Here is a 26,948-nt window from a genome sequence, read left to right as displayed (position 1 = left end):
TTCTTTAACAAGTGAAAAAACTTAGTTATGTCTAATAAATTTTCTTGAATTTGTCGAAAAATATGTACTTATTTTTATGACATCGGATTGATCCCAACGTGTAATACTGTTTAGTTAAAATTTTCTACAAATATTCAAAATTTTCTAAAATTAACCGAAGGTTTTCTTCCTGGTGGGTTCAGTGTTTTTTCAGTGCATAGAAAATTTTATCAAAATTTTATTTCAACAGAGAATTTTGTCGGAATTTTATTTCTATAGAAACTTTTAACAAAATTTCATTTCTATAGAAAATTTTATTTCTAAAGAAAATTTGTCAAAATTTTATTTCTATAAAAAATTTTGTCAACATTTGATTTCTATAGAAAATTTTGTCAAAATTTTATTTCTATAGAAAATTATGTCAAAATTTTATTTCTATAGAAAATTTTGTCAAAATTTAATTTCTTTAGAAAATTGTGTGAAAATTTTATTTCTATAGAAAATTTTGGCAAAATTAATGAGTAAAATGTTTTTCTGTTATGTTTTTTTAAAGAAATTTCCCTGAAGACGAACATCGGAGATGTTAAGAAGTATTTGAGGATGTTTTTGAATAAAAAACATCTCAGAAAACAACAAAATCTGTTTTTATGACAAGACCTTAAGCCGAATTAACCAAATATAATTAAAATTTTATGTCAAAATTTTATTTCTAAAGAAAATTTTGTCAAAATTTCATTTCTTTAGAAAATTGTGTGAAAATTTTATTTCTATAGAAAATTTTGACAAAATTAATGTGTAAAATGTTTTTCTGTTATGTTTTTTTAAAGAAATTTCCCTGAAGACGAACATCGGAGATGTTAAGAAGTATTTGAGGATGTTTTTGAATAAAAAACATCTCAGAAAACAACAATATCTGTTTTTGTGACAAGACCTTAAGCCGAATTAATCAAATATAATTAAAATTTTACTTCAATAGATAAGTTTGTCAAAATTTTATTTATATAGAAAAATTGTGTCAAAATTTTATTTCTATAAAAAATTTTGTCAACATTTTATTTCTAAAAAAAAATTTGCCCAAATTTGATTTCTATAGAAAATTGTGTCAAAGTGTTATTTGTAGTGAACATTTTATCAAAATTTTGTTTCTATAGAAAATTTTGTAAAAGTTTTATTTCTATAGAAAATTTTCTCAAAATTTTATATTATAGAAACTTTAAAATTTTATTTCTATAGAAAACTTTGTAAGAACTTTAATAGATAGATAATTTCGTCAAAATTTTATTTCTTTAGAAAATTTTGCCAAATATTTTTTCTATAGCAAAATATTGTCAAAACTTTCATTCTATTGAAAATTTCGTCAAAATTTTATTTCTATGGAATGTTTTGTCAAATTTTATTTCAATAGAAAATTCTGTCAAAATTTTGTTTCTATACAAAATTTTGTCAAAATTTTATTTCTATAGGAAATTTTTGTCAACATTTTATTTCTATAGAAAATTGTGTCAAAATTTTATTTCTATAAAAAATTTGGTTAACATTTTATTTCTATAGAAAATTTTGTCCAAATTTTATTTCTATGGAAAGTTTTGTCAAAACTTTATATCTGTAGAAAACTTTGTCAAATTTTTTCCATAGAAAATTTTGTCAAAATTGTGTTTATATGGAAAATTTTTTCACAATTTTATTTCTATGGAAAATTTTGTCAAAAATTGTTTTCTGTAGAAAATTTTGTCAAAAATTGTTTTCTGTAGAAAATTTTGTCAAAAATTTTACTTCTGTAGAAAATTTTGTCAAAATTTTATTTCTATAGAAAAGTTTTTCAAAATTTTATTTCTATAGAAAATTTAACACATGTTTATTTCCATAGAAGATTTTAACAAAATTTTATTTCAATAGAAAATTTTGTCAGAATAGAAATAATTCTATAGAAAACGTTGTCAAAGTTTTATTTCTATAGAAAATTTCGCAAAATTTTATTTTTATAGAAGTTTTCTTAAAATTTTATTTCTATAGAACGTTTTGTCCAAATTTTATTTCTATAGAAAGTATTGTCAAAAATTTATTTCTATGTCAAATTTTGTCAAATTTTTATTTCTATAGGAAATTTTGTCAAAATTTTATTTCTATAGAAAATTTATATGGAAACATTTGTCAAAATTTTATTTCTGTATATAATTTTGTCAAAAATTTTCTTTTTATCGTAAATTTTCTTAAAAATTTATTTTTATAGAAGATTTTGTCAAAATTTTATTTCTATAAAAAATTTTGTCAAAATTTTATTTCCATAGAAAATTTTGTCAAGATTTTATTTCCATAGAAAATTTTGTCAAAATTTTATTTCTATTGAAAATTTTGTCAAAATTTTATTTCTATAGAAAGTTTTGTCAAAAATTTATTTCTATAGAAAATGTTGTCAAAATTGTATTTCTATAGAAACTTTTTCAAAATTTTAATTTTATAGAAAATTTTGCCAAAATTTTATTTCTATGGAAAGTTTTGTCAAAATTTTATATCTGTAGAAAACTTTGTCAAATTTTTTCCATAGAAAATTTTGTCAAAATTGTATTTATATGGAAAATTTTTTCAAAATTTTATTTCTATGGAAAATTGTGTCAAAAATTGTTTTCTGTAGAAAATTTTGTCAAAAATTTTTTCTATAGAAAATTTTGTCAAAATTTTACTTCTGTAGAAAATATTGTCAAAATTTTATTTCTATAGAAAAGTTTGTCAAAATTTTATTTTATTTCCAGAGAAGATTTTAACAAAATTTTATTTCAATAGAAAATTTTGTCAGAATAGAAATAATTCTATAGAAAACGTTGTTAAAGTTTTATTTCTATAGAAAATTTTGCAAAATTTTATTTCTGTTTTCTTAAAATTTTATTTCTATAGAACGTTTTGTCTAAATTTTTTTTCTATAGAAAATATTGTCGAAAATTTATTTCTATGGAACATTTTGTCAAAATTTCATTTCTACAGACAATTTTGTCAAAATTTTATCTCTATAGACAATTTTGTCAAAATTTTATTTCTGTAGTAAACTTTGTCAAATTTTTTTCTATAGAAAATTTTGTAAAAATTGGAATTCTATGGAAAATTTCGTCAAAATTTTATTTCTGTGGAAAATTTTGCCAAAAATTTATTTATATAGAAACTTTTGTCCAAATTTTATCTCTGTACAAAATTTTTTCAAAATTTTAATTTTATAGAAAATTTTGTCAACATTTTATTTCTATAGAAAATTTTGCCAAAATTCTATAAAAAATATAAAAAATGTTGTCAACATTTGATTTCTATAGACGGTTTGGGCGGACGGACATCGACTAATAAATGCATTTTTGCTTTCTGAGACCTATTATGTCGATGTATTACAAACTGTATATATAGTATGCCCCTTTCCTCCTTTGACGGAGGGTATAGCGAACCTACTTACTATGTTTGTATTTACATTTTGTGTTTGCTGTTTAGTTGGAAATAAATGTCTCCTTTAAAAATATTTAAATTCTCTTTGTTCTCTTTGATTGGGTTCAATAACAATCAAAAAAAAAAAGTTTGAATTATTTATGCAAATGCTTATGGGGGCTGGGCGAGGTTGTTTCTTTGTATATCTTGTTTTGTATGCTTTCGACAAATATTTGTCCACAATCCCTATGCCAAGTATGTCGTCTTGTTGTTTTTGAGGGGCTACTGTATACAGTTGGATAATGAAAAATTAAATATACAATAATTAATAGGATTTACCCTAAGGGAGTTTCCACAGACCTCTGCCACCATTAGTCGTCATCAGTTCTTCGTCTTCGTCTTTTATGCCATTGATCCTAAATGTCCCATTTCGCAGAAAGCGACTACGAATGGTATGAATTGTTAGGCAACAAATAGCCATTTCCATTAGGACTACAGCAGAGCAAAGCAAAGAAATTACAAAAATCATGATGGGCCATTGTTGGCTAGGCAAGGACAAAAGAAGCGGAAACTAAATCAAGTAATTACATTAACATTTATCATGTCTTTGAACCTCTAATGGCAAACAGATGCAAGTAAATATGGCTAATGTTTCAGCGAGAGTGTGTGTGTGAGAAGGCTTCTTTGTTTTTGGTAAACCACCGCCCATCCTGCTAGGCAAATTCTTTTTACGCGTTTTGATTTATCTTTCAAACATTTTGTCATACCAAGGCATGGCCACTCAACTTTGGATTATTTTTAAATCGCCTATTTCATAGTGTAGAAGAAAAAAGAGCCTCTTTAGAGTAATTAGAAAATTACTCTTTTTTTTGTAATCTACCAAAGCAAAGGATATTCATTATAATACTCCAAAAGATTAATTAATTAATTTAACCTTTGAATTATTTTAATGTGGCCAATTGTGAGTCCTTTTATTAGGACCAAAGAGGAAAATATTAATATAATGAGAAAGAATAAGCAACTTAAATCCGTTCTTTTTTTGGTCGTTCAAATTTAAACAGTGTTAAAGGCAAATCTATTTAATATAAAGACATTTTAATATAGATAATAATATAAATTTTTGACAAAATTTTCTATAGAAATAAAATTTTCACAAAATTTTGAAATTTTCACAAAATTTTGAAATTTTCACAAAATTTTCTATAGAAATAAAATGTTGAGAAAATCTTCTATTGAAATAAGATTTTAACAAAATTGTCTATAGAAACAAAATTTTGACAAAATTTCTATAGAAATAAAATTTTGAGAAAATTTTCTATAGAAAAAATTTTTGACAAAATTTTCTACAGAAACCAATTTTTGACACAATTTTCCATAGAAATAAAATTTTGACAAAATTTCTATAGAAATAAAATTTTGAGAAAATTTTCTATAGAATAAAATCTTGACAAAATTTTCTATAGAAATAAAATTTTGACAAAATTTTCTATAGAAATAGAATTTCTACCGAATTTTCCATAGAAATAAAATTGTGACTCAATTTTCGATAGAACTAAAATTTTGAGAAAATTTTCTGTAGAAATAAGATTTTATTAAAATTTTCTATACAAATAAGATTTTGTTAAAATTTGCTATAGAAATAACATTGTGACAAAAGAAAATAAAACAAGTATATACAGCAGTAAGTTCGGCCGGGCCGAATCTTAAATACCCACCACCATGAACCAGATATTAGGGTTTCCTTTGAAATTTCAGGAGGGCTAGAGGACTTGAGGACACTTCCCGAAGATAAATTTAAAGATTTCACCTATGAAGACTAGATCAGATTCTGAATTTATAGGAACCATTTTTTGTTTGAGTTTTAAAGGAATCATAAACATCTCTTGTAAGTGTTCAAGAAAATGATGAAATAACGCTTTGATTTGAAATCTATAATCTGTGGGTTATCATCCCAATTATTTAAATGACTACGAGAAGTAAAATCTGAACATTTTGCGTTCAGTTTCAAGCAATTTTCATGATCAGTGCACCTTCTATATCCTCAATAAAAGAACCCAGCAAAAAAAATGGAAGTTGTTCCAGAAACATGTCTTTTAAAGCCCATCCCAGAATCCCCCATAGAGTTTTTTCAACTTCCGATGCAGTCCTTTTGGACAAGTGCACAAACATTTCTTCTAAAGCGCATCGTGGGATCCCCCAATAATTTTTTTCCACTTCCGATGCAGTCCTTTTGGGCAAGTGCACAAACATTTCTTCAAAGGCGCATCTTGGGATCCCCCAATGATTTTTTTCTACTTCCGATGCAGTCCTTATGTACAAGTATTAGAAAGAACGCAATCATGCTATTTTAAGTGCAAATTTTGTATAATTAAATTTTACAAAAAAAAAAATAGAAAACTTATAAAAAAACAAGTATATACGGCCGTAAGTTCGGCCAGGCCGAATCTTATGTACCCTCCACCATGGATTGCATAGAAACTTGAACTAAAGACTGTCATCCACAATTACTTGGGTTGCGGTAACACTTGCCAATGGCAAGGTATCTTAAAACCCCTTTACACCGTCTTCTCAATTGTAAGTTAGTCCATACGGGGTATATATTAAACAAACAAAAATGCCGATTAAATACGTATATAATTCAATGTGACAACATTTTCTATAGAAATAAAATTTTGACAAAATTTTCTATATCAATAAAATGTTGACAAACTTTTCTATAGAAATAAAATCTTGACAACATTTTGTATAGTAATAAAATTTTGACAAAATTGTCTATAGAAATAAAATTTTGGTAGATTATTTTTGGGGATCGCCTATATAAAACTATAGACCGCTATGGACCAATTTTGGCATGGTTGTTAGCGGCCATATACTAGCGCAATGTACCAAATTTCATCACGTACCAAATTTCAACCGAATCGGATGAATTTTGCTCCTCCAAGAGCTCCAGAGGTCAAATCTAGGGATCGGTTTATATGGGGGCTACATATATTTATGGACCGATATGGACCAATTTCTGCATAGTTATTAGAGACGATATACTAACACCACGTACTAAATTTCAATTGGATCGGATGAATTTTGCTCCTCCAAGAGGCTCCGGAGTTCAAATCTGGGGATCGGTTTATATGGGGGCTATATATAATTATGGACCGATATGGACCAATTTTTGCACGGTTGTTAGAGACCGTATACTAACATAAGGTACCACATTTCAACCGGATCGGATGAATTTTTCCCCTCCAAGAGGCTCCGGAGGTCAAATCTGGGGATCGGTTTATATGGGGGCTATATATAATTATGGACCGACATGGACCAATTTTTGCATGGGTGTTAGAGACCGTATACTAAGACCACGTACTAAATTTCAACCGGATCGGATGAATTTTGCTCCTCCAAGAGGCTCCGGAGGTCAAATCTGGGGATCGGTTTATATGGGAGCTATATATAATTATGGACCGATATGGACCAATTTTTGCATGGTTATTAGAAGCCGTATACTAACATCAGGTACCAAATTTCAACCGGATCGGATGAATTTTGCTGCTCCGGGAGGCTCCCCAAGCCAAATTTGGGGATCGGTTTATATGGGGGCTATACGTAAACGTGGTCCGATATGGCCGATTTTCAATACCATCCGACCTACATCAATAGCAACTACTTGTGCTAAGTTTCAAGTCGATAGCTTGTTTCGTTCGGAAGTTAGCGTGATTTCCACAGACGGACGGACAGCCGGACAGACGGACGGACGGACATGCTTAGATCGACTCAGAATTTCACCACGACCCAGAATATATATACTTTATGGGGTCTTAGAGCAATATTTCGATGTGGTACAAACGGAATGACAAAGTTAATATACCCCCATCCTATGGTGGAGGGTATAAAAAATGGGATGAAATTTATTTTTTTTTATTATTTTTTTACTTTGGGGATTTGAACCTTTGCCGTTTGACTTTTTCGCTTCCATGGAAGTTCTTTTGAGAAGGTTTTGCAAATTACGAGAATTTTTAATTTTTCGAACCCTGGTCGGAGCGAAAAAGGTTTTCAAATTGTAAAAATTAGATAATAGGAAAATAATTGTGTAATAAAACATATTGATGAAAAAAAGTGAAATTGGTTGAAAAAAAATTTTTTTTTTCGCTTTTTAAATTTCTTCATTCAAATTAACTTCCAGGGAACAACTTCTAAAGCAATGCAAAGGATCCAAAAAGGGAGTACTTCCATCCTGTGACAAGCCCACGTAAAATTCATTGGAGATGATCCAAGTTTGCACTACTTCCGGATCACAGATTGGGGATCCAAACTACTTTTTTGGAAGCACTTTTTTTGCAGGGAAATTGGTCTATATGGAGGCCTTGGAAGCCACCGTGGTACAATGGTTAGCTTGCCCGCCTTGCATACACAAGGTCGTGGGTTCGATTCCTGCTTCGACCGAACACAAAAAAAGTTTTTCAGCGGTGGATTATCCCACCTCATTAATGCTGGTGACATTTCTGAGGGTTTCAAAGCTTCTCTAAGTGGTTTCACTGCAATGTGGAACGCCGTTCGGACTCGGATATAAAAGGAGCTTAACATGGAATCGGGCAGCACTCAGTGATAAGAGAGAAGTTCACCAATGTGGTATCACAATGGACTGAATAGTCCAAGTGAGCCTGATACATCGGACTGCCACCTAACCTAACCTATATGGAGGCCTTACCAAATGGACCGATAAAACTAAATCATATACAATTTGTTATGGGTCTAAAATGCCAGTATTCTTTCAATTTGTGGCAAATAGTATAAAAACTACAATTTCTAGAAACCCTAGGAGTTAAATCGGGTGTTCGGTGTAATGGATGCTATACCAAAACATGGAAGGATACACACAGTATTCAGCACATTTAATTGTAGTTCTAGAATCTAGACCCCAAATCGGAGGGCCGGTTTATAAGATGGCTATATGAAAAACTGTACCGATACTCAATATATTCGGCACACCCCTTTATGGTCCTACAATACCTCTAGATTTCCAATTTCAGGCAAATTGGATAAAAACTACGGATTCTAGAAAACAGAAGTAAAATCGGGAGATCGGTCTATATGGTGGCTATATCAAAACATGGACCGGTACTCACCATTATCGGCACACCTCTTTATGGTCCTATAATACCTTTTTCCGATTTGAGGCACATAGGGTAAAAACTACGGATTCTAGAAGCCCAAGAAGTAAAATCGGGAGATCGGTCTATATGGGGGCTATACCAAAACATGGACCGATAGGCACAATTTTCGGTATACTTTATGATGGTCCTAAAATACCTCTAGATTTCCAATTTAAGGCAAATTGGATAAAAACTACAGTTTTTATAAGCCCAAGACGCCAAATCGAGAGAAATAAATTTTCTATAAAAAAAAATTGTATAATTTTCTATAGAAATAAAATTTTGACAAAAATTTCTATAGAAATAAAAGTTTGAGAAAATTATCAGTAGAAGTAAGATATAACTTCTGACAAAATTTTCTATAGAAATAAAATTTTGACAAAATTGTGTATATAAATAAATTTTGTTAAAATTGTGTATGTAAATAAAATTTTGACAAAATTTTCTATAGAAATAAAATTTTGACTAAATTTTTTATAGAAATTAAATACAGACAAAATTTTCTTTAGAAATAAAATTTTGACAAATTTTTCTGCATAAATAAATTTTTGACAAATTTTTCTATAGAAATAAAATTTTGACAAAAATTTAGTTATAGAAATAAAATTTTGAGTAAATTTTCTATAGAAATAAAATTTTGAGAAAATTTACATTTTGATAATATTTTCTATAAAAATAAAATTTTGAGAAGGTTTTCTATAGAAATAAAAGTTTGAGAAAATTATCAGTAGAAGTAAGATATATGGTCTCTAACAACCGTGCAAAAATTGGTCCACATCGGTCCATAATTATATATAGCCCCCATATAAACCGATCCCCCGATTTGGCTTTTGGAGCCTCTAAGAGAAGCAAATTTCATCCGATCCGGCTGAAATTTGGTACATGGTGTTAGTATATGGTCTCTAGTATGGTATTAGTATATGGTGTTAGTATATGGTCTCTATAAATCGATCCCCAGATTTGACCTCCGGTGCCTTTTGGAGAAGCAAAATTCATCCGATCTGGTTGAAATTTGGTACGTGGTGATAGTATATGATATTTAACAACCGTGCCAAAAGTGGCGCATATCAGTCCATAATCATAGCTCCAATATAAACCGATCCCGATATTTAGTTTTTGAGCCTCTTGGAGGAGCAAATTTCATCCGAGTCAGTTGAAATTTGGTACATTGTGCTAGTATATGGCCGTTAACAACCATGCCTAACTAGGGCCATATCGGTCTATAGTTATATATATATATATATATCTCTCAGATAAATCGAGCCCCAATCACACAAAAATTGGTCCATATCAAGTTCGTAATTGTATATAGCCCCCATATAAGCGACCCCCACATTTCAATTCTGGCTAACTAGAAATAGAAATAAAATTTTGAGAAAATTTTCTATTGAAATAAGATTTTAACAAAATGTTCTGAAGAAATAAAATTTTGACAAAATTTCTATAGAAATAAAATTTTGACACAATTTTTGTATAGAAAAAAATTTTGCTATAATTTTCTATAGAAATAAAATTTTGACAAAATTTTCTATAGAAATAAAATTTCGACAAAATTTTCTATAGCAATAGAATTTTGAAAAAAATTGTCTATAGAAATAAAATTTTGACAAAGTATTCTATAGAAAATAAAATTTTGACAAAGTATTCTATAGAAATAAAATTTCGACAAAATTTTCTATAGAAATAAAATTTTGCTATAATTTTCTATAGAAATAAAATTTCGACAAAATTTTCTATAGAAATAAAATTGTGACAAAATTTTCTAAAATTTGGACAAAATTTTGTAAAGAAATAAAATTTTGACAAAATTTCTGTAGATATAAAATTTTGACAAAATATTTATTTCTATTTCTATTTCTATAAAAATAAAATGTTAACATTTTCTATAGCAAATCGACTCAGGAAGTGGCTGTGAGCCTATTTCCCATAGACACCATGTATCAATGTCACTTACATATAAAAATGTCTCTTCTTATCAAAAATTCGTTTAATATTAATCGTTGCCCTAGGTATTCAAAAAAAAATCTTTCTCATTTTGGTATCTCAACACATTAATGCCTGGCAAAATGACCGCATTACTACGTGATTACATGAAATTTCACATGCTAATTTATTTCGAGGCCATATCCTATCCAACGCATTCCATAAAACGCCCACGATTACTTTCTATGTTCAATTAGAGGATTTTCACAAACATTACTTGAAACATTAAAATGTGGAAGATAACCGAAAAGAGAGAGAGAGAGAGAGAGAGAGAGAGCACAAGATAAAGAAATTTAACTCCCTTGGCATAAAGAAACCAAGTTCCCACGTAAATATCCCTAAAGCATCTTGAAATTTCTTACATTTTTTTTTTGGTTTCTTACTCTGGAAATTAATTTCGACTTAAACTTTTTCTTCAAATCTTTTGGCTGTCTAAAGCAGTTTTCTTTCTTGTTAATATTTTGCAAATGCCTCCAAAAAAATAGAACAGAACAGAGCAAAACACCAATGGAAAAGAAACAGAAAACAAATTCCAAAAAAGCAAAACGAAAAAAAAATCTTCTGGAAGATTTGTTCCTCTTATTTCTCTTTGGGAAAAGTGGCATTAGCATTCACTGGTGAATGCAAAATAAATTAATTTTACAAACGAATCACGTACAGATATGGTAAACATTTGCCTTGCGGGCGAATCACCATTCTCCAAAGTCAAATAACAAGCAACAAAAATTGTATCAACACACACTACGGGCAGAAAGAGGATTCAGTATCACCTCATACTACCTCAGTAACTCCTCTCATCCCAATAAAAATGCCAAAATCCCCCAACCGGCAACCAACAATGTGAATATATCCACACACACCCGGGGCATAACCAATTCCTTAGGTTTACCTTACAAATGTGCCTTACTCCAATCCTTGTATATGTGCGATTGTGACACTTTGTGTCGGGGCTCTCGTGTGAGCGCTTGTGTGTGTATGTTTGTGAGAAGGCTGTGATGCTGTAACATTTTCAAACAAGAAATCACCGTTGCAATGGGCACAAAAATGTAACCAAAGTTAAGTGAAAAAGAAATTTGATGCTCTCTCGCTCTCTATAGAATGGGTAGAATGGTTTCGGAATTTCATTTTAGTTGCCATAAAAAACAAAAACAACTTCGCTCTGGAACTCAATCAGTGAATAGGAATATGTCCATGTCATAGGAGATGAAAGCATAACAAATAACAACAACTGTTTTGGGGTAATAGTATGTGCTTGGTGAATTGTTTGTGTAATACAAGACTCGAATAGTATATGCGATAGACGAATGCAGGCCAGGGATGGAAAATGCAATACTATAGTACTTTTTTCAATACTTTTTAACCCAGATCAGTACCGTAGTACCCCCGCGAATGATTAATTACTTTTTGTGTAGACATTTTTGAGCCGATAGCAGATTTATGGTACAATAGTTTTGACAAAATACTCGTATGTTGAGAAAGTCTTTAACAAACTCATTTGCTAATAGTCTTTTGCAAATTTTTCAAAACAGACAAGTTCATGCGGGAAGAAAATCTCGATTTTGTAAAAGCCATGGTCAAAAACACGGTCGAAACTTGAGACAAAAATAATCTATCAACATTTGGAGAAAAAACATACCAAAAAATATTATTTTGCAAAAATGTAGTTTTGTCAAAATTTTATTTCGATAGAAAATTTTGTCAAACATTTTATTTCGATAGAAAATTTTGTCAACATTTTATTTCTATAGAAAATAGAAATTTTATTTTTATTATTTAAAATGTTGTCAAAATTTTGTTTCTATAGAAAATTTTGTGAATACTTTATTTCTATAGAAAATTTTGTCAAAATTGCATTTCTATAGAAAATTTTGTAAAAATTTTATTTCTATAGAAAATTTTGTAAAAATGTTATTTTTATTGAAAATTTTGTTTCTATAGAAAACTTTGTGAATACTTTATTTCTATAGAAAATTTTGTCAACATTTTATTTTTATCGAAAATTTTGTCAACATTTTATTTTTATCGAAAATTTTGTCAAAAATTTATTTATATAAAAAAAATTGTCAAAATTTTATTTCGATAGAAAATTTTGTTAAAATTTTATTTCAATAGAAAATTTTGTCAACATTTTATTTTTATCGAAAATTTTGTCAAAATTTTATTTTTATCGAAAATTTTGTCAAAATTTTATTTCGATAGAAAATTTTGTCAAAATTTTATTTCTATAGAAAATTTTGTAAAAACTTTATTTCTATAGAAAATTTTGTGAAAACTTTACTTCTATAGAAAATTTTATTTCTATAGAAATTAAATCTCTTTATTTATTTATTTATTTATTTATTTCATAAAGAGTCAAGACGCTAGACCATATATGACCCAAAAACTACACAAAAAAAAATTAGAAAATTTTTCAAATTTTTTTTTTTATAGAAAACTTTTGCAATTTTTTTTTCTATAGAAAATTTTTGCAAAATTTTATTTCTATAGAAAATTTTGTCAAAATTTTGACAAAAATTTCTACAGAAATAAAATTTTAACAAAATTTTCTATAGAAATAAACTTTTGACAAAATTTTCTATAGAAATAAAATTTTGACAAAATTTTCTATAGAAATAAAATTTTTAAAATGATGAAAATTTTATTATGAACCGAATAAAATTTTGTCAAAATTTTATTTCTATAGAAAATAGAAATTTTATTTTTATTATTTAAAATGTTGTCAAAATTTTGTTTCTATAGAAAATTTTGTGAATACTTTATTCCTATAGAAAATTTTGTCAAAATTGCATTTCTATAGAAAATTTTGTAAAAATTTTATTTCTATAGAAAATTTTGTAAAAATTTTATTTTTATTGAAAATTTTGTTTCTATAGAAAACTTTGTGAATACTTTATTTCTATAGAAAATTTTGTCAACATTTTATTTTTATCGAAAATTTTGTCAACATTTTATTTTTATCGAAAATTTTGTCAACATTTTATTTTTATCGAAAATTTTGTCAAAAATTTATTTATATAAAATAAATTTGTCAAAATTTTATTTTTATAGAAAAATTTGTCAAAATTTTGTTTCGATAGAAAATTTTGTCAACATTTTATTTCTATGGAAAATTTTGTCACAATTTTATTTTTATCGAAAATTTTGTCAAAATTATATTTTTATCGAAAATTTTGTCAAAATTTTATTTCGATAAAAAAATTTTGTTAAAATTTTATTTCGATAGAAAATTTTTTCAAAATTTTATTTCGACAGAAAATTTTGTCAAAATTTTATTTCTATAGAAAATTTTGTCAACATTTTATTTTTATCGAAAATTTTGTCAAAATTTTATTTTTATCGAAAATTTTGTCAAAAATGTTGACAAAATATTCTATAGAAAGAAAATTTTGACAAAAATTTCTACAGAAATAAAATTTTAACAAAATTTTCTATAGAAATAAACTTTTGACAAAATTTTCTATAGAAATAAAATCTTGGTAGATTATTTGTGGCTCGAGTGGTAACCATGATTATGAACCGAATAAAATTTGAACAAAATTTTCTATAGAAATAAAATTTTGACAAAATTTTCTATAGAAATAAAATTTTGACAAAAAAAATAAAATTTTTAAAATGATGAAAATTTTATTATGAACCGAATAAAATGTTGTCAAAATTTTATTTCTATAGAAAATAGAAATTTTATTTTTATTATTTAAAATGTTGTCAAAATTTTGTTTCTATAAAAAATTTTGTGAATACTTTATTTCTATAGATAATTTTGTCAAAATTGCATTTCTATAGAAAATTTTGTAAAAATTTTATTTCTATAGAAAATTTTGTAAAAATTTTATTTTTATTGAAAATTTTGTTTCTATAGAAAACTTTGTGAATACTTTATTTCTATAGAAAATTTTGTCAACATTTTATTTTTATCGAAAATTTTGTCAACATTTTATTTTTATCGAAAATTTTGTCAAAAATTTATTTATATAAAAAAATTTGTCAAAATTTTATTTCGATAGAAAATTTTGTTAAAATTTTATTTCAATAGAAAATTTTGTCAACATTTTATTTTTATCGAAAATTTTGTCAAAATTTTATTTTTATCGAAAATTTTGTCAAAAATTTATTTATATAAAATAAATTTGTCAAAATTTTATTTTTATAGAAAATTTTGTCAAAATTTTGTTTCGATAGAAAATTTTGTCAACATTTTATTTCTATGGAAAATTTTGTCACAATTTTATTTTTATCGAAAATTTTGTCAAAATTATATTTTTATCGAAAATTTTGTCAAAATTTTATTTCGATAAAAAAATTTTGTTAAAATTTTATTTCGATAGAAAATTTTGTCAAAATTTTAGTTTTATCGAAAATTTTGTCAAAATTTTATTTCTATAGAAAATTTTTTTCAAAATTTTATTTTTATCGAAAATTTTGTCAAAAATTTATTTTTATAAAAAAAATTGTCAAAAATTTATTTTTATCGAAAATTTTGTCAAAAGTTTGTTTCTATAGAAAATTTTGTGAATACTTTATTTCTATAGAAAATTTTGTCAAAATTTTATTTTTATCGAAAATTTTATTTTTATAAATTTTTCTTTCTATAGAAAATTTTGTGAACACTTTATTTCTATAGAAAATGTTGTCAAAATTGTATTTCTATAGAAAATTTAGAGGTGTTCTTGGCAATAATCTTCCAATGGAATTTTTGTTGAAATTAGTGAAAAGTACTTTTTCGCTCAAAAAAAATACCTTTTTTGTACTTTCTTAAAATTTGTATTTTCCATCCCTGATGCAGGCATGGACTATCGAATGGTGGTGATTAACAATGAAATTCTCTAATATTTCGAGGTTTTTCTGACTCTTGTCACCAAATCATGACGTTTTCGTTTCCCAAAAAATTAAAAATTTCTTACAAAAAATTCCCAATAAATGTTTTACATTTTTATTATGAAAAAAAAAACATTCAGTAAAAATTTAAAAGTGAAAAAAAATATATATATAAAATCATTGTCACTACAGTTTAAGAGCTGTAATATGATCAAGATGTGGAAACACAATACCAGGAGATCGGTGAAAGTCTTCCAAATGCTCGAGATATGAAAATGGGAACTAGGTCCACATGTATTTATACCCTGCGCCACACTGTGGAACAGGGTATTATAAGTTAGTGTATATGTTTGCAACACCCAGAAGGAGACGAGATAGACACATGGTGTCTTTGGCAATAATGCTCGGGGTGGGTCCCTGAGTCGATCTAGCCATGTCCGTCTGTCTGTGAACACATTTTCAAATGACCACAGAGTTCAAAGTTGTAGTCCGATTTACGTGAAATTTTGCACAGGGAGTAGAATTAAAATACTAAGTATGCATGTCAAATTTGGTTCAAATCGGTTCAGATTTCTATATAGCTTCCATATATATGCTTTTTTTCTACAGAAATAAAATTTTGACAAAATTCTGTTTCTGTAGAATTTGCGATTACTTTCTGTTGGTTAACCTACACTTGTAGTTAAGTCAATGCATGGTTTTAAGCTGAAATCAATAGAAAAACAACATCAACAACAATGATTAAAGAAAAAAAACCAACAATAACAAAACGATTGAAATAAAATTTTGAAAAAAATTTCTACAGAAATAAAATTTTGACAAAATTTTCTATAGAAATAAATTTTTTTACAAAATTGTCTATAGAAATACAATTTTTACAAAATTTTCTATAGAAATAAAATTTGGACAAAATTTTCTATAAAAATAAAATTTTTACAAAATTTTCTATAGAAATAAAATTTTGACAAAATTTTCTATAGAAATAAAATTTTGACAAAAAACCAACAATAACAAAACAAAACGATTGAAATAAAATTTTGAACAAGTATATATGGCCGTAAGTTCGGCCAGGCCGAAGCTTATGTACCCTCCATCATGGATTGCGTAGAAACTTCTTCTAAACACTGCCATCCACAATCGAATTACTTAAGTGCGGTAACGCTTGCCAATGGCAAAGTATCTTAAAACCTCCTAACACCATCTTCTAAATTGTATGTACGTCCACACGTGGTATATATTAAATCAAAAAAAGATCGATCTAATACGTATATAATTCAGTTTGACAAAGTAGACATAAAATTTTGACAAAATTTTCTACAGAAATAAAGATTTAACATTTTGACAAAATTTTCTATAGAAAGAAAATTTTGACAAAAATTTCTACAGAAATAAAATTTGAACAAAATTTTCTATAGAAATAAACTTTTGACAAAATATTCTATAGAAATAAAATCTTGGTAGATTATTTTTGGATCGAGTGGCAACCATGATTATAAACCGAATAAAATGTGAACAAAATTTTCTATAGAAATAAAATTTTGACAAAATTTTCTATATAAACAAAATTTTGGTAGATTATTTTTGGCTCCAGTGGCAACCATGATTATGAACCGATATGGACCAATTTTTGTGTGATTGGAGCAATTTTGGTATGGTTGTTAGCGACCATTTACTAACACCACGTTCCTAATTTGAACCGGATCGGACGAATTTTGCTCCTCCAAGAAGCTCCGGAGGTCAAATCTGGAGAACGTTTTATATGGGGGCTATGTATAATTATGGACCGCTATGGACCAATTCTGGCACGGTTGTTAAAGATCATATACTAACACCATGTTAGAATTACAACCGGATCGGATGAAATTTGCTTCTCTTTGAGGCTCCGCAACCCAAATCTGGGGATCGGTTTATATGGGCGCTATATATAATTATGGACCGATGTGGACCAATTTTTGCACGGTTATTAGAGACCATATACCAATACCATGTACCAAATTTCAGCCGGATCGGATGCAATTTGCTTCTCTTTGAGGCTTCGCAAGCCAAATCTGGAGATCGGTTTACATGGGGTCTATATATAATTATGGACCGATGTGGACCAATTTTTGCACGGTTGTTAGAGACCATATACCAACATTATGTACCAAATTTCAGCCGGATCGGATGCAATTTAGGTTAGGTTAGGTTATGTGGCAGCCCGATGTATCAGGCTCACTTAGACTATTCAGTCCATTGTGATACCACAGTGGTGAACTTCTCTCTTATCACTGAGTGCTGCCCGATTCCATGTTAAGCTCAATGACAAGGGACCTCCTTTTTATAGCCGAGTCCGAACGGCGTTCCACATGCCAGTGAAACCACTTAGAGAAGCTTTGAAACCCTCAGAAATGTCACCAGCATTACTGAGGTGGGATAATCCACCGCTGAAAAACTTTTTGGTGTTCGGTCGTAGCAGGAATCGAACCCACGACCTTGTGTATGCAAGGCGGGCATGCTAACCATTGCACCACGGTGGCTCCCTCGGATGCAATTTGCTTCTCTTTGAGGCTTTGCAAGCCAAATCTGGAGATCGGTTTATATGGGGGCTATATATAATTATGAACCGATGTGGACCAATTTTTGCATTGTTATTAGAGATCATATAACAATATCATGTACCAAATTTCAGGCGGATCGGATAAAATTTGGTTCTCTTTGAGGCTCCGCAACCCAAATCTGGGGATCGGTTTATATGGGCGCTATATATAATTATGGACCTATGTGGACCAATTTTTGCACGGTTGTTAGAGACCATATACCAATACCATGTACCAAATTTCAGCCGGATCGGATGCAATTTGCTTCTCTTTGAGGCTTCGCAAGCCAAATCTGGAGACCGGTTTATATGGCGTCTATATATAATTATGGACCGATGTGGACCAATTTTTGCATGGTTGTTAGAGACCATATACCAACATCATGTACCAAATTTCAGCCGGATCCGATGAAATTTGCTTCTCTTTGAGGCTCCGCAAGCCAAATCTGGGGATCGGTTTATATGGGGGCTATATATAATTATGGACCGATGTGGACCAATTTTTGCATGGTAGTTAGAGACCATATACCAACACCATATACCAAATTTCAGCCGGATCGGATGAAATATGCTCCTGTTAGAGGCTCCACAAGCCAAATCAGAAGTTCCCTTTATATTGGGGCTATACGTAAAAGTCGACCGATATGGCCCATTTTCAATACCATCCGACCTACATCGATAACAACTACTTGTGCCAAGTTTCAAGTCGATAGCTTGTTTCGTTCGGAAGTTAGCGTGATTTCAACAGACGGACGGACGGACGGACGGACATGCTTAGATCGACTCAGAATTTCACCACGACCCAGAATATATATACTTTATGGGGTCTTAGCGCAATTTTTCGAAGTGTTACAAACGGAATGACAAAGTTAATATACCCCCATCCTATGATGGAGGGTATAAAAAGATCGATCCAATACGTATATAATTCAGTTTGACAAAGTAGACATAAAATTTTGACAAAATTTGCTACAGAAATAAAATTTTAACAAAATTTTCTATAGAAATAAAATATTCATAAAATTTTCTATAGAAATAAAAATATTGACAAAATATTCTATAGAAAGAAAATTTTGACAAATATTTCTACAGACATAAAATTTTAACAAAATTTTCTATAGAAATAAACTTTTGACAAAATTTTCTGTAGAAATAAAATCTTGGTAGATTATTTGTGGCTCGAGTGGCAACCATGATTATGAACCGAATAAAATTTGAACAAAATTTTCTATAGAAATAAAATTTTGACAAAATTTTCTATAGAAATAAAATTTTTAAAATGATGAAAATTTTATTATGAACCGAATAAAATTTTAACAATATTTTCTCTAGAAATAAAATTTTGACAAAATTTTCTATAGAAATAAAATGTTGACAAAATTTTCTATAGAAATAAAATTTTGGTAGATTATTTTTGGCTCTAGTGGCAACCATGATTATGAACCGATATGGACCAAGTTTTGTGTGATTGGACCAATTTTGGTATGGTTGTTAGCGACCATATACTAACACCACGTTCCTAATGTGAACCGTATCGGATGAATTTTGCTCCTCCAAGAGGCTCCGGAGGTCAAATCTGGAGAACATTTTATATGGGGATATGGACCAATTCTGGCACGGTTGTTAAAGATCATATACTAAAACCATGTTCAAAATTACAACCAGCTTGGATGAAATTTGCTTCTCTTGGAGACTTCGCAAGCCAAAAATGGGGATCGGTTTATATGGGGGTTATATATAATTATAGACCGATGTGGACCAATTTGTTATGATTGTTAGAGACCATATACCAACACCATGTACCAAATTTCAGCCGGATCGGATGAAATTTGCTTCTCTTTTAGGCTCCGCAAGCCAAATCTGGGGATCGGTTTATATGGGGGCTATACGTAAAAGTGGACCGATATGGCCCATTTTCAATACCATCCGACCTACATCGATAACAACTACTTGTGCTAAGTTTCAAGTCGTTCGGAAGTTAGCGTGATTTCAACAGACGGACGGACGGACGGACGGACATGCTTAGATCGACTCAGAATTTCACCACGACCCAGAATATATATACTTTGTGGGGTCTTAGAGCAATATTTCGATGTGTTACAAACGGAATGGCAAAGTTAATATACCCCCATGCTATGATGGAGGGTATAAAAAAATTTCTACAGAAATAAAATTTTGACAAAATTTTCTATAGGAATAAAATTTTGACAAAATTTTCTATAGAAATAAAATTTTGACAAAATTTTCTATAGAAATAAAATTTTGACAAAATTTTCTATAGAAATAAAATTTTGACAAAATTTTCTAGAGAAATAAAATGTTGACAAAATTTTCTATAAAAATAAAATTTTGACAAAATTTTCTATTTTGGAAAAATTATAACTTTTAAATGTTATTAATTTAATTTGGAAAAATGGTCCGCTGGTAGGAATTTTGGTCCAATTTTGGAAAAATCTTGGTCCAAAATATAAATTCATTGTGGCAACGCTGGTCTGAACCCATTTAAAAATTTTAAATCTTCTAATTTCCTGGCTAATGCATTAGAGATATAGGAAAATGTGAGTAATTTTTACAAATTTTCAGCATAGCAGTGGTCATTTTGCAATGAAAAATGTGGATATTTTGGTCATATCAAAAGAACACATATATACTGGCGCCTTGTCTAAATCTGAGCAGATTTTCGCTTGATTTTAGCAAAATTCGAATGTCGACTTTTTACCACAAGTATATTGCCTTACTTCTACTCCTTAGAAAATTATCATTATTCTCTGAAAGATTATTCATATAGAAATTCCCAGTACATAATTAATAATAAATGACCTATTTTTCCCACACACACACACACATTCACAATCCACAATTGTGCAAATATTTCTTCATTGATACAAACATCAATTGAAGGTGATATTACCTTATATGCTTATTGATATTGCCATACACGGTGGCAATTGAAAGGGGGCAGGCAAGGCAGTACAATCTAATTATCTATTTAACTAACACATGGTTCAATAAGCCTTTGTTGCGAATCTTAGAGTCATACTTCCAACGTTACCATAATTTCCATCACCCCATAATTTGAGTTTTATTGATATGCATGACAGGATAGCCAATTCCATTCTATTTCACATTGTAGTTCATTGAGTGTAAGTGAATCCTGTTAGTATTCAATATCGATGGACATACATACATACTATGTGGATGTGGTGTGTGTGTATGTGTGTGATAGAAAACTATTATGCTTACAGACTTTTAGATACACATGCCATAAGTATGGAGTGATAGAGAGAGAGAGAGAGAGAGAGCGAGAGAAAGATTCTAAGAGAAATGAAGAGATACTAAAACAAGTATGTAAGACCGTAAGCTGGGCCAACACGAATCTTATCTTCCCTCCACCTTTGATTGCGTTGAAAGTTCTACAATCGAATTACTTGGTTTGTGGTAACACTTACCCATGACAAGGTATCTTAAAATTTCTTAACATTATTTTCTAAATTGTAAGTTAGTCCATATGGAGTCTATGTTAGAAAAAAAAATGGCGGATTAAATACCTCTATAAGCCAATTCAGCTCTAGATCGGTCTATAGATAATTATGAATCAATTTTCGCACGGTGATTACACTGACAAAAAGCATGGCCGGTTCCAAAGATTTTTATACCCTGCGCCACACTGTGGAACAGGGCATTATAAGTTAGTGCATATGTTTGCAACACCCAGATGGAGACGAGATAGACACATAGTGTCTTCGGCAAAAATGCTCAGGGTGGGCTCCTGAGTCGATATAGCGATGTCCGTCTGTCCGTCTGTCCGGCTGTCCGTGAACACATTTTTGTAATCAAAGCCTAGGTCGCAGTTTTAGTTCAATCGACTTCAAATTTGGCACAAGTATGTGTTTTGGCTCAGAATAGAACCCTATTGATTTTGGAAGAAATCGGTTTAGATTTAGATATAGCTCCCATATATATATTTCGGCCGATATGGACTTATATGGCCCCAGAAGCCAGTGTTTTACCCTAATTTGCTTAAAATTTTGCACAAGAAGAACAATTAGTACTATAGTTATAGTTTATTGAAATCGGTTCAGATTTAGATATAGTTCCCATATATAGCTTTCGCCCGATTTACACTCATATGACCACAGAGGCCAATTTTTTGCACCGATTTAGTTGAAATATTGCACAGGGAGTAGAATAAGCATTGTAGTTATGCTTTTTCTACTCTTATCAGATTTAGATATAGCTCCCATATATATGTTTTTCTGATTTCGACAAAAATGGTCAGAATACCAACATTTTCCTTGTAAAATCGCCACTGCTTAGTCGAAAAGTTGTAAAAATGACTCTAATTTTCCTAAACTTCTAATACATATATATCGAGCCATAAATCATAAATAAACTTTTGCGAAGTTTCCTTAAAATTGCTTCAGATTTAAATGTATCCCAATTTGTTTTACTAACAGTGTGTTCCACCCTAGTGCATTAGCCGACTTAAATTTTGAGTCTATAGATTTTGTAGAAGTCTATCAAATTCCTCCAGATCGAGTGATATTTAAATGTATGTATTTGGGACAAACCTTTATATATAGCCCCCAATACATTTGACGGATGTGATATGGTATCGAAAATTTAGATCTACAAAGTGGTGCAGGGTATAATATAGTCGGCCCCGCCCGACTTTAGACTTTCCTTACTTGTTTATTATATTATTTTACTAAATTATTTTCTAACTGTCTCTCCGTGTATCATAACAACACGATTCCCACGCGCAAACATATGGATTACATCGATGACAGGTATCGATTACAGGCAGATAAAAGAAATATAGGAAAATTTCCTATATTCTAACAAGTGTGTTTCCTTAAGTTTTGAAAGGATTGCATATTTCTTAGTACGAATGAACTAAAATATTTTTCTATGTCAAGTGTTATTCGTATGTATGATAAGCTTTCTATAATAAAGGAATTCAGTGTTATCGTTTTATAAGAAATTTTACTAAATTTGAGGAAACTTGGTTTTAAGTTGGTGTTTGTTTATTTTTACGAATGCTTTGTTATCAGTGAATAAAATTTTCTTGTTCAGTAGTAGATTCTTATACCCAGGGAAGAAAACAGTATTAGTAAAATTCCATGCCTTAATGAACTATTCCAAACTGCTTTCAGTTTAGGATTTTTGTACTGAAACAAGTAAATTTTATTATTTCACACAAAAATTGTACTTAATGGAAATAAAATGGCTAAATTGATAAACATTTTTTCCTTTAGTTTCGAAGGCACTTTTTTCTGGGTGTAGAAACAAAATTTTGAAAAAATTTTCTAAAGAAATAAAACTTTTACAAAATTTTCTATAAAACTAAAATTTTGACAAAATTTTCTATAGAAATAAAATTTTGACATTATTTTCTATAGAAATAACATTTTGACACAATTTTCTGCACAAATAAAATTTTGACAAAATTTTCTATAGAAATAAAATTTTGACAAAATTTTCTATAGTAATAAAATGTTGGGCAAATTTTTAATAGTGATACAATTATGAGAAAATTTTTTATAGTAATAACATTTTGACAAAATTTTTTATAGAAATAAAATTTTGACAAAATTTTCTATAGAAGTCTAATTTTGACAAAAATTTTCTTTAGCAAAAAAATTTCGACAAAATTTTCTATAGAAGTAAAATTTTGAAAAAAAATTTCTATAGTAATAAAATTTTGACATAATTTTCTATACAAATAAAATTTCGACAAAATTTTCTGTAAAAATAAAATTTTGACATAATTGTCTATACAAATAAAATTTCGACAATATTTTCTATACAAATAAAATTTCGACAAGATTTTCTATACAAATAAAATTTTGAGGGTAATTTTCTATTGAAATAAAATTTTGACAAAATTTTCTATACAAATAAAATTTCGACAAAATTTTCTGTAAAAATAAAATTTTGACAAAATTTTCTATAGAAATAAAATTTTGACAAAATTTTCTATGGTAATAAAAAGTTGGGCAATTTTTAATAGCAATACAATTTTTAGAAAATTTTCTATAATAGTAACATTTTGAAAAAGTTTTTTATAGAAATAAAATTTTGACCAAATTTTCTATAGAATTAAAATTTTGACAAAATATTCTATATAAATAACATTTTGACAAAATTAGGAATACAATTTTGACACAAATTTTCTATAGAAATAAAATTTTGACACAAATTTTCTATAGAAATAAAATTTTGACCAAAATATAGAAATAACATTTTGATACATTATTTTTGGCTCGAGTGGCGACCGTGATTATGAACCGATATGGACCAATGTTTGTGTGATTGGGGATCGCTTTATCTGGGGGCTGTGTATAACTATAGACCGATATGAACCAATTTAGGCATGGTTGTTAGCGGGCATATACTAGCGCAATGTACCAAATTTACACCGTATCGGATGAAAGTCAAATCTTGGGATCGGTTTGTATGGGGGACCGGTTTATATGGACCAATTTTTGCATGGTTGTTAGATATGAAGGTAGCCACCGTGGTGCAATGGTTAGCATGCCCGCCTTGCAGCACTCAGTGATAAGAGAGTAGTTCACCACTGTTGTATCACAATGGACTGAATAGTCTAAGTGAGCCTGATACATCGGGCTGCCACATAACCTAACCTAACCTAACCTAGATATGAAGGCATGTATATGGGAGTTTTATCTAAATCTCAACAGATTTAGATGATATTTCCCAGATTTGGTTGATACCACAGGAGGTTACCTTGTGTTAAATTTGAATAAGATCGGTTAATAAATGAGGCCACTATCGTCAAAGACTGGGTTATTAGGGGCAAATTTTTCAAAATCGGGCGGTACATATATATGGAAGCTATATCTAAATGTGAATCGATTTGTTGCACACATAGTGCCATAGAAGATTAAAGTAAGCCAATTTTAAGTAAGATCGGTTGGTAAATAATAGTTTTATGGCAAAATTTGGAAAAATCTGACGATACATATATATGGGAGTTACATCAAAATCCGAACCGATTTCGGGGAAATTTCGCACATGCAGTTAGTACTCTAGAGGACTAGATCTAGCCAACTTTGAGTACGATCGGTTGATAAATAAGGGTTTTAAGAACTGATTTGGAAAAATCGGGCAATACATATATATGGGAGCTATATTTAAATCTGAACCGATTTCGATGAAATTTTGCAGACTTAAAGTGTGATGCAATAGATTACTTTGTGCCAAATTTTACGACGATTGTAAAAAAGTGCAATGTAAACCTCATTTGTCGAAATGGGAGCTATATCTAAATTTGATCCGATTTCTTCCAAATGTAAAACCGTGCCCAAAAAATACTCTGTGTACTAAAGTTCATCAAAATCGGTTAATAATTGCGACCGAAATCCTTCGAGCAACAAATACATGGACAAACGGATGGACGGATACCAAGGGCTAAATCGAATCAGGAGGTAAATCTGAGTGGAACGGTATATATTTTATGGGGCCTAAAAATCAATGTTTGTGGTAGGCACATTATTGACATATCAAAGTTATTATACCCTGACCACTATGTGGTTTAGAGTGTAATGACCGGTCCCTTCTATAAGTTTTGAGCAGAAATAGGTCTAGTCTATACACACGTGGGGTTGATCCATTTCCCGTAGGGTGTTTATAGACCGATATGGACATATGTTTGCATGGTTTTTAGGTCCACTAACACCACGCACCAAATTTCAACTGGTGGCTCACGAAGAAAAATCTGCGGATCTGTTGCCGTATGAAATTTGTCCCTCAAAAGGCGAAATTTGGGGATAACTTTATATGGAGGCTATACCTCATCGCGGTTCGATTTGGCCAATTTTTAATGCCGTCCGATCTACCTCAGTAGCAACTACTTGTTCCAAGTTTTAAGACGAAAGCTTGTCCCGTTCGGAAGTTAGCGTGATTTCAACAGACGGACGGACGGAAGTTAGTGAAATCAATTACGTATAGCCCCCATATAAACGGACACCAAGATTTGGCTTGCGGAGCCTCTAAGAGTAGCATATTTCACCCGATCTGGCTGAAATTTTATACATGGTATTAGTATATGGTCTCTAACAACCGTGCAAAAATTGGTCCATAATTATATATAGCCCCCATATAAACCGATCCCCAGATTTGACCTCCGGAGCCTTTTGCAGGAGCAAAATTCATCCGATCCGGTTGAAATTTGGAACGTGGTGTTAATATGTGGTCTCTAACAAACACGCACGAATTGGACCATAGCGGTCTATAATTATATACAGACCCCATATATATTGATCCCCAGATTTGACCTCCGGAACCTCTTGGAGGAGCACAATTCATCCGATTCAGTTGAAATTTGGTACGTGGTGTTAGTAAAGGGTGATTCTTTTGAGGTTAGGATTTTCATGCATTAGTATTTGACAGATCACGTGGGATTTCAGACATGGTGTCAACGAGAAAGATGCTCAGTATGCTTTGACATTTCATCATGAATAGACTTACGATCTGCCACAACGTCGAATTTTCAGTGAATGGGCCCTAGAAAAGTTGGCAGAAAATCCGCTTTTTTATCGACAAATTTTGTTCAGCGATGAGGCTCATTTCTGGTTGAATGGCTACGTAAATAAGCAAAATTGCCGCATTTAGAGTGAAGAGCAACCAGAAGCCGTTCAAGAACTGCCCATGCATCCCGAAAAATGCACTGTTTGGTGTGGTTTGTACGCTGGTGGAATCATTGGACCGTATTTTTTCAAAGATGCTGTTGGACGCTACGTTACGGTGAATGGCGATCGCTATCGTTCGATGCTAACAAACTTTTTGTTGCCAAAAATGGAAGAACTGAACTTGGTTGACATGTGGTTTCAACAAGATGGCGCTACATGCCACACAGCTCGCGATTCTATGGCCATTTTGAGGGAAAACTTCGGAGAACAATTCATCTCAAGAAATGGACCGGTAAGTTGGCCACCAAGATCATGCGATTTGACGCCTTTAGACTATTTTTTGTGGGGCTACGTCAAGTCTAAAGTCTACAGAAATAAGCCAGCAACTATTCC

General features: G+C 30.0%; 1 protein-coding gene across 1 annotated transcript in view; it reads left to right on the top strand.

Moving 5' to 3' along the window:
- Positions 1-26,948, top strand: part of LOC142235345 (uncharacterized) — a 617,569-nt gene that overhangs the window by 88,435 nt on the left and 502,186 nt on the right.

Source organism: Haematobia irritans, chromosome 4 (assembly GCF_050003625.1).
Source record: "Haematobia irritans isolate KBUSLIRL chromosome 4, ASM5000362v1, whole genome shotgun sequence".
Classification (NCBI taxonomy): Eukaryota; Metazoa; Arthropoda; class Insecta; order Diptera; family Muscidae; genus Haematobia; species Haematobia irritans.
Note: the sequence above shows the minus strand (reverse complement) of the source record. Positions and strands in the feature narration are given on the sequence as shown.